Below are 9,672 nucleotides of genomic sequence, written 5' to 3'. Positions count from 1 at the left end.
AAAACATATCACGTCATTTCTTGTGCCGATTCCTTCGAGTCTCGAAATTCTGTGGCTCTGCGTGTTATTTCCCCAATCGAATACAACTGATGGTGTATGCCACAGACCACCCGATAGCTCCTACAATTTCATTTCCGAATTACACGAAAACATTACCTCCATTCTATTCAAATATAACAAAGCTGACATTTTTCTTCTTGGTGACTTTAACTTTCCAGACATTATCTGGCAAAACTTGCGAGTCCAGACGCGTGCATCTTGAAAGTTCGTTCAACTAACACTTGATTTTTCACTTGTGCAATTAACAGACAAACCAACTCGTATCGATAACATTTTGGATCTTGTTCCATCGTCCGCGCCCGAGGGGGTGACCACTATCACTTTTGCGGATGGGTTCAGTGACCACCGGTTATTACACTTCACAGTTCACATACCCTCATGCTCACGTCACCTGAAAACGAAACAAATATTTGATTACAAAAGAGCAAACGTCATCGCTATTAACAATGGTTTGGAAAACTTCACGTCGTCATTCTTAGCAACTTTTTCTGAGCGGACAGTGAACGAGAATTGATGCCTGTACAAAGAAAAGTTAATGGAATTAGCACATGCTCATATTCCAAAGGTTTCATTTCGCGTTAACTCATTGAAACCATGGTTCAGTAAAGCTATTCGTACCCTGAAAAATAAAAAAAAGAAGCGTCTTTACAGGACTGCCGAACGTGTGGACATGCCTGTATCTTGGAGCAAACATGTCTTGTGATGTAGCCTACTGCAATGCCCTGCGTCAAGCTAAGCAAAAGTATTTCTCTTGCGATCTGCAATCACTGCTTCAAAACAACCCCAAACAATTTTGGAAAACGATCTCTCCCGTTAAAAATTCCGAAATTTCACAAATACTTGATAGTTCTGGCTTGCCGATTGCACGAGAGCTTTCAGCACCTATCTTTAACAATTACTTCACGGCCGTATTTACAAAGGAGGACCATTCGAAAATACCAACGCCCACCGAACTCGATTATCCATACATGGCCCCCATCAATATACCAACCACTGGTGTTGCTGAGCTGATCAACAACCTCAAGATGTCAACTTCTTCCGGCATGGATGCTATAAACTCAAAAATTTTAAAATATGCAGTAGTACCCTCTAGCACAGTCCTTTCTTGCTTGTTTCAACACTCCCTCTCAACAGGGGAAGTTCCGTATGACTGGAAGGTCGGTAAAGTTATCTCTTTTTGAAAGTTTGGCGATAAAAGCGCTTTTAACAATTACCGCCCAATATCACTAACAAACGTTCCCGGTATGTTACTAGGACGCATAATCTTTTCAAACGTAGCAAATCACTTGGAGACTAGCAAGTTCTTCTTTAAACATCAGCATGGTTTTAGAGAAGGACTATCATGTGAAACGCAACCATTCGAATTGACAACGGATATTTTTCTAAATATGGATACGGGCCCACAGACAGATTCCATAGACTTGGCTAAGGCCTTCGATTGCGTTGCTCATTGAGGTCTCATAGATAAACTTTCATGCTTAAACCTAGATTCCCTAACATTATCTTGGATAAGAAATTTCTTGTCATTCCGTAAGCAATTCACCGTCGTCGATAACTTTATTTCCAGTATCAGTGATGTAACATCTGGTGCACCGCAAGGAAGCGTATTCAGACCATTACTTTTCTGATCTATATTAACGACCTGCCATCCGAAATAACGTCATCCATTCGCTTGTTCGCAGATGACTGTGTGATATATCGTCAAACCTGCTCACCTTTCGATCACGTCGCTCTCCAACGAGATCTTGACCGTATCACTAACTGGTGATCTTCTTGGCAAATGACCCTAAATACTGATAAATGCAAACTAATAACATTCACCCGCAAAAAGACATTTTCCGCTTTCGATTACTCACTGGATAAGAACCACGTCACACTCACCAATTCATACAAGTAGCTCGGCATTCTGCCCACACCTAACCTGTCATGGTCGGCGCACACCGAAAAAACAACTGCCAAAGCCTCACGTCCGCTCGGTTATCTTGAACGTAACATTCGCGATGCTCCTGCCCTCACCAGACAAATCGCCTATTAGACATTCGTAAGGTCTCAACTGGAATTCGCAGCCCCTACCTGGTCACTTCGTCAAGCTTACCTAATGGCGACTCTCGAGTCAGTCCAAAACCGCGCCGCCCGCTTCATTGTCAGAGATTATCACCGCGACTCTAGCGTGACTAGCATTAAGTCATCTTTATCCCTCTCATATTTTGATTCACGAAGAACCGTAGCACTGCTTTGTCTATTTCACAACATAGTCCATAGTACGCGCCCGTCCACCCTGCCGCTCACTCGTCCATCTCGTACATCTCGGCGTCTGCATAATCATCTCAGTTTCCAGCGTATCTTTGGCCGAACCAATGCTTTCAATTCTTCCGCGTGACCACGTGCCATTCAACATTGGAATAACCTACCAAACGACATAGTTGACATTCTCGACCCTGTATCTTTCAAAGCACGCTTATGCATATTATTTCCATAATTCATCACAACTAAGCCATACTGCGCACCTAAGTAATTACTTGTAGCGAAGTATTAAAGTTTTTTTGTTTTTGTTTTGTTTGAATGTTTGTTTTGTATTGCTTTAACATTATTAGAAACTTGTTCTTTCATCTTCGCCAGCTACCATTTGTATAATTTCTTGGTACTCCTTTTTTTTGCTACTTCACACGGTCGTATTGTTTCATTTATCGCGTTATCTATATTGTTAGATATTTGTTCTTTCATGTCTACTCGGTAACAATGTATAATTTCTTAGTACTCCTTTCTTTTCGCTAATTCCCTGTATCCTCCCCTCACGCAATACTCCTTCGGGAGCCTGTGAGGTAACTGAATAAATAAATAAACAAATAAATAAATAAATAAATAAATAAATAAATAAATAGACGGTCTATACGAGTGAATTGTATCTTCTCCCCTTGCCTTTGTAACTTAAATTCATACTACTTTGTTTCCAACTGTCGGGTATTCGTCTATCTTTTAGACTTTTTTCTAGTGCTTTCAACAGAGCTTGTTTACTTTTTGGTCCTGGTTCATTAATAAGCCTAACGGGAACTTCGTCGTTTAGGAATTTTCTTTTCGGCTTTCTTCCAGTTGAAGTTTGTCAGCACCAGCTCCTTTTCCATCTGGTTCTCTTTCATGCTCTCTTTCTTTTTTCAAGTGCAATCTCTTCATAGCCTTGGAAAGATTCGGCTATTATTTTTCGGACGTAATTTAATGCCTCTTCCCTTTCCAGTTTGTTTCCATCTTTGTCTAGGATATGTTGTATTGTTGACTTCCTGCCTAATAATTTTATGTGGTTCCAAACTATTCTAGGTGCGGCCTTCTTCTTTTCATGTATTTCTGACAACCAACGTTCACTTTCACCTTTTATCTTTGCTTGCACCAGTATTTGAAGCATAGAGTTTTCGCTCGGTGTATTTCCCATTTACTGGTTACTTCATCCTGCTGCAACTGCACCTTCTTTGCCTGCCTGTGCTCTCGAGATGCTTTCTGTCGTTCGGCAATCGCTTCACTTATCTCCGTTACGCCAGCTTTTCGGGTTTTTTTTCCTTTCCAACGAACATGTTGTTTCTCTTTCCGTATTTCTGTCGTTATTACACTTAGAAGCTCTCTATATTCCCACTCTTTATTTGGCCATTTCCCAAGTTATTCCGCGACTCTAGTGACAATATTTATTTTTTCCGCGTTCAAATTTGGACAGGCCATTTTGAACTCCTTGCTCTCTTTCCCAACTACACACCCCATTTTCAAAGTGATGCGTTTATGGTCACTCCCTATGCTGCTATACCCTTCCTCGTCAATGACCATTTCTCTCAACTTATCATTAATTCCTTGTGTCATCAGACAGTCGATTGCCGGTTTCCCACTTTTCACGTGATCTGCCCTTCACACTTAGGCCCTGTGTTCACGATAACGAGGTTATGTTTATCACAAAGGTCTAGCATTGACTTCCCGTTGGTGTCGGTATAGCAATCTAAATCATGTATGTGGACATTCACGTCAACTAATACGATAATTTCTTCACCATTCCCGAAACCCTTAATATCAGCACTTAATATCTCACTAACTCTTGATTCTATTCTGTGCAATTATTTCCGGTCCACAAATAAGTTCCGCCCAGCCAAGTTTTTTTACACTCATTGTACCTGATAACCAAAGATGCTCTTGATATTTTCAATTTACTATATTCCATTTGGCTCCTTGATGGATGAGCATTCAGACTCCCCCTGCTTTTCTTTTTGACTTAGTTGTGTTGCACCCTTCCCAAACGTAACTCTCAATCACTGGCGGCTCTTTCGAGTCTCTAAGGTGCGTTTCTGTAACCGAATACACCCATATTAGTTCTCTATTTAACTGCTCCTCAATCTCTGCCCTCTTTTCCTTTCTTCTGCCGCCCTGCATGTTGGTGTAGCCTATTGCATCTCTAGCTTTCTTTCTTCCTGTCCTGCTCTTTCTGTTATAGACGGCGATGCTATTCTGAGGTTCCAATAGGGGACCTTCTTCATTGCTACCTACTCTGGCCTCCTGAGCGCCCGTGGGCCCCCTTAAAAAGCAACAGCGTGACCAGCAAGTCGCCAGCCCACTTCTCGTCCAAGCCTGTAATTAAGCGGATCCCGTCTGGTTCAAATCCACCACACCTTCTCACTTCGCTGTTTGCTTCGACAAGCTCGGAACCTCTCTCTCGGCTCATTTTCCATATTGCCTCGTTAGCAGCCACTACGGCTCTTTGTACATGACTGTCACGTACAGGCACCTCCGGCACCGTGCACACCACGATCTGCACCTGAGGGGACCACTCGCGCAAGTCGTCCACCCCCTTCGCCAAGCGCTGGGCTAGTCCTGTCCCGTTAAAACCAGCCACCAAAAGTGTGCAGCGCCGCAAAAAAATAATAAAAAAAGGAGGAAAAAAAAGGCGGGGCCCGTGGCGTATGGGTTACGCGATCCTCGAGGTCCGGTATGGGAGAACGTAGGGAAGGAATTTCGCTTGCGGAGGCTAGACGGCGCTAGTGGAGACAGTGTCTCGCTATGCAGTGGAGCTCGCCTTCTGAAATCATGGGTTCGCGGCACTGAAATATTTCTATCTCGGCCAATAATGCGCCGACTTGAAAAAAAAAATTGCGCCAGAATGCTCCCTAGAGGACACGTAAAAACTTCCAGCGTATAATCAAAATTTGCCATCGGGCCTGGTGAGGGGTCCTTTAACACATTAGAGAACGGGTCATCCTTTATTGGCCTGTGGCCGCTAATGCAGCATCTACCTAACCTCCCTCCAACCCGGCTCCTTCCGGGCGGGAGGGAGGTTAGGTAGATGCCGCTAACATAACCTTCGCTCCCCTTGGAAAGAGCCCTCCGTGTAGGGCCTTGTGGTAAAGCCCACGAAAAACGACCATGTAACGCAGAAGTCAAAGAGGAAATTATATGCAGGGTTGTGCTGCCGTTGATGGCGTGGGGATGAATGCGGAAGAGTAGCGGCGGCAGAGCGATGCCTCGTAGCACGTACTGCGAACATCACTTTCCGATATATATATACAGAGAGAGAGAGAGAGAGAGGTGATTTGCCTCTGGTACGCCACTGCTCGGCGTGCAGCTGGGGTAGAGGCCAGACCCCCATTTCAAGGCTTTGAGCGACTTTCTGTAGACTTTATAGTGATCTTGGTCGGATCTCCAGGCGCCGTATTCCCAGCTTTCAAAAGTGGTGGGGGTGGGGGGGGGGGGGGGGCAAATGGCCTGCTCCCGCCCAGTCCTGAAAGTGTGTGGGGGGGGGGGCAAGTCGCCCCCCCTTGACCCCCTGTAGATACGCCTATGCCTCTCGGTCATCTGGCGACATAATAAATACATCTGCGGTCATGTTAGAGTAACGTATACATGATTACCGCACCGAAAGCGGTAACAAAACGCCCCATGACCAGCGAGCGAGCATACCCACCAGCCGCTACCGCAGCGGCCATATTGCTCACTGCGTAAAGATGATGATATTAGTTTTGATTTTGCCAGCGCTTTCTCTCGGTCGTATACTTTAGTTCACAACGCCGCCGCTACTCTTATTTCCGTTGCACTGGTGAAGGTACCGTTTCCCTTCTTTAAGTTTACATAAGTGTTGCGTGACTAGGGTGCCTCGAAAGTAGAGGCCATAGAGTTAGTAGAACAACTCTAGAGGAAAAGCTGGGCCGGAAAGTGGGAACCTCTAGGGCGCCGCCCTGTTGCTACTGGTCAATGTGGCCAGCGCAATTACTATTGAAAGAGCTGAAAACAAGTACAGGTCACCTTATCCTTTGTCATCTAAAAACGCATACCTGATGGCTTTATGAAGGTGGTACGTTAATATTAAGTTTACAGAAAGCGATCGCTAAGTCCGTGACTTGTGTAAATCACGATGTACGCATTCATGCAATAAAGGATGACGCGAATTTCGGTTTCGAATCTGTTTTTTGGATGCGTAGTAGTTTCGTACAGCTTAGGTTCGACATCCGATCGCGCGTCGACGTCGCACGCTATGGCACACTCGTCCCTTATGTGCCACCGAAGCCCCGAAGTGCTCTGGCATATACCTTCACGTGTAAGTAAACGAATGTATCTCCTTGTTGAGGATATCACGCGAGTAGGCAGCTCTAGTGGTGCATCACAATCGTTTGAGAAGCGTCACAGTAGAGCATTTTTCTACGTGCGGAGCGGTGTTTTTATATGCAGGTTTCCCTTCAGTAGGAAATTGCTGGTCAGGCGGACCAGCGCACCGGAATTGTACTGGCGAAGCTACAAGCGACTCAAAGAATCTGTTTAATTGTTGTACTTTGAACAATCATGCTTCTACAAAGGCTGCAGCAGTAAAACAGCCTGATGGCGAGTATTTCTGTGGCCCGAAGTAATCAAGAGGCGAGTGCCTAATGCGGACGAAATCGAGTGCATCGAGACTTAGAACGACAGAAAGCTAAGCTAGTTGGTAAGGATTCATTATGCAAAACAGAGGTGAGGCGTGCAGACAGGACACAAGAGTAGAGAAGTGGGCGACGCTCTTGTTGTTTGCTTGTAAATACTCTACTCTTGTGTTCTGCCTGCACGCCTCACCTCCGTTTTGCATATCGAGTGCATCAACCCACATATTAATAGCGTAGGCGTTTTATTAACTGTGCAATATTTTCAACACTTCCTTGCATGCCATTTCATGTGGAATATCTTTTCTGGTCACAAATTTGTGCAGCGAGTCTATTTGCATTATCGACTCCTGGCCTGTGGGACCGTTCACTTGCACTTGATGCTGAGTCTTTTACATGTATCCATAAACTGCTGATATGCACATCAGATCCCTGCGAGCATTTTCAAAATTCAATTATTTTAGACAACAGGCACATATGCAATACTGAAATAATCTCAAATACCACTAAGCAGCTGGGACACATTTTTGTTGACCATACTCGCAGGTAAAATAAGTAGATCATGTGGACAGCTCCAGCTCAATTTCCTTAAATCAGTGTGTACAAGGGGTATGCAAAAATAATTTTTTTCTCGCGCACCGATTATTTTGCTGTATAAGCAAGAGAACCCACCACGTTAGTGTAACGTATCTTGTTCATCACACTAATATGTGCTTTAATTTACCAAGTGAGATGAGTTAATTTTATGGCTCATTCAGTCATATCACACTGCAAGCTGCATTCATGAATCTTCAATTGGATTTTGCAAATGTTTAATGAAACATGTATCCCTTTTATGCAGATATGCAATGGCAAGCCCTTCCGTGTGTTCCAAAGGTAAAATTTAAGCTCTAAATTAAAGAAGACATTTCTAGTCAGAAACAAGCAAAAATGGTGAATGCAGAGTATCAGAAGCCCAAGGTACAGAAATTATGAGAAGTGTTGAGTGATTTTAAGAAAAGAGTCGTATTTGAAGATGCAAGACTCTTTAGTGGAGGTCAAGCAAGGCAATATAGGTAGAATACTAGGCAAAATTATGCGAGCGATGGGATAGCAAACAATTGGTCAGGAAATGCATTGTTCTTCTGAAAAACAAAAGCTGATGATTGTCATTACATGAGTCACTTTAGCATCATGAGACGGTTGCTTGATAAATTCAGAAAGAAACTAAACAACAAGCCACGCAAGAATAAAAAGAACAATTTAATGATCCTCTCTCCACACTGGGATAAATAAAAACAAACACATCACATCTAATGTGGACATATCAGACGCCTTGTGAAACACTAAAGGAAAAAATCAGTTTCGAGCTATGGCACTTGCCGCATAGATGTGGGGGGCCTTGACTAATAGTGATAGTTACCACTGCATTTAGAAATTGAAAGCATTCATGCAGACACGGATGATTTTCATATTTTTGGCTACCACTTCAAATGCCTCCACCAAGTCTTACAATCCTGCACGTAGCCATACTAAGGATCTCGCAGCAACACCTGCAGGTAAAAAGCAGAAGCAGTCAAAGTGCTGGTGTGTACTGGACACTATGTTTGAAAACTTTTAGGCAAGAAGAGTGCAAGAAGCAGACATAACTGCATTTATTTCCATAATTCCCCATTTGAATGGCCTTTTATTTTTGCTTAGACAATGCCTACGCCTAGCCACAGCAGCTCCCTCATACAGACTCCGCAAGCCAAGAGGCCGTGGAGGCAAATGCAGGTAAGAGGCAAGAAGCAATAGTACTGGTATCGACATTCATCTAATTTCTTTCTTTTGCTTTCGTTTAGGCAGCCAGCACACCTCGAACAGCCACCCTGACTGCGGGTGTGTCACCCTAGTCGCCAAGGAAACATTTGAGGGAAAGCGACAGGCAATGTGAACAGCCACTTCTCCATGTAAACTATACTCTTTCTCTCGGATGACTCCTACGCCTCGCCACACCAGCACACTTGTGCACAAAGATGCCGCGGAGGCACGTGCAGGTCAGAGGCAAGAAGCAGTGGCACTGGTGTCGACAGTCACCCAATTTCTTTTTCTTACACTGAGGCAGCCAGCACACCTCGAACAGCCACCTTGACTGCGGGTGTGTCAGTAGATTCCTGTTGTACATATGCTCATAATAAACTTCAGTAAACTTGAACTTGATAATAAACTTGAAGGCAAATGGGACATTCATGCATTTTTTTGAACACTTATTGTACACATACAATATATGTTATACTTTGCAGTGCTACAGAGCATATTTTGAAGCTTCCCCCTATATTTTGCACCTTTAATTACGTATGTGTTGTGTGGCCCTCAATGCAGTTCATGTTGTAGCAGCTGCTTTGTCTGTGTATCGCACATTGGCTTAAGCTCGTGATATCCACATACTTCTCTCACATATACAAAATGAAGTTCTATGTAGTCCTCAGTGTTACAACAAAAAATGAAAGTAAACAATCCGATCGTGGAATTGTGTTTATTAAAGTGATTCCTATGACAGTTACTGACAAGGTGACAACTTGAACTGGTCAATCCGTCCATGGCCTCCTCTATTTTTCGAAAATAAAGGAGGCTATGATCCGTCATGGCAAGGAATTGTATGTATACATAAAAAAAGGGGGGGTATATGTGTGTGTTTGTAGTGGGGGGTATAGGATTAGGGCGGTACGAAAAAATGTACCAACACCGTCCCCTAGACCCATTCCGTTAAGGTACCGTAACG

The 9,672-nt window shown here is 43.8% G+C and overlaps 1 long non-coding RNA gene across 1 annotated transcript; it reads left to right on the top strand.

Annotated features, from left to right (window-relative positions):
* Positions 1-7,923: 7,923 nt before the first annotated feature.
* On the top strand, positions 7,924-9,134 carry LOC126530631 (uncharacterized). Its single transcript, XR_007599473.2, has 2 exons — positions 7,924-8,684; positions 8,753-9,134. It is a non-coding gene; the product is annotated as an uncharacterized lncRNA (long non-coding RNA).
* Positions 9,135-9,672: the final 538 nt, after the last annotated feature.

This window comes from Dermacentor andersoni, chromosome 4 (genome assembly GCF_023375885.2).
Source record: "Dermacentor andersoni chromosome 4, qqDerAnde1_hic_scaffold, whole genome shotgun sequence".
In the NCBI taxonomy this organism is placed as follows: Eukaryota; Metazoa; Arthropoda; class Arachnida; order Ixodida; family Ixodidae; genus Dermacentor; species Dermacentor andersoni.
This window is presented reverse-complemented; position numbering and strand designations above follow the sequence as displayed.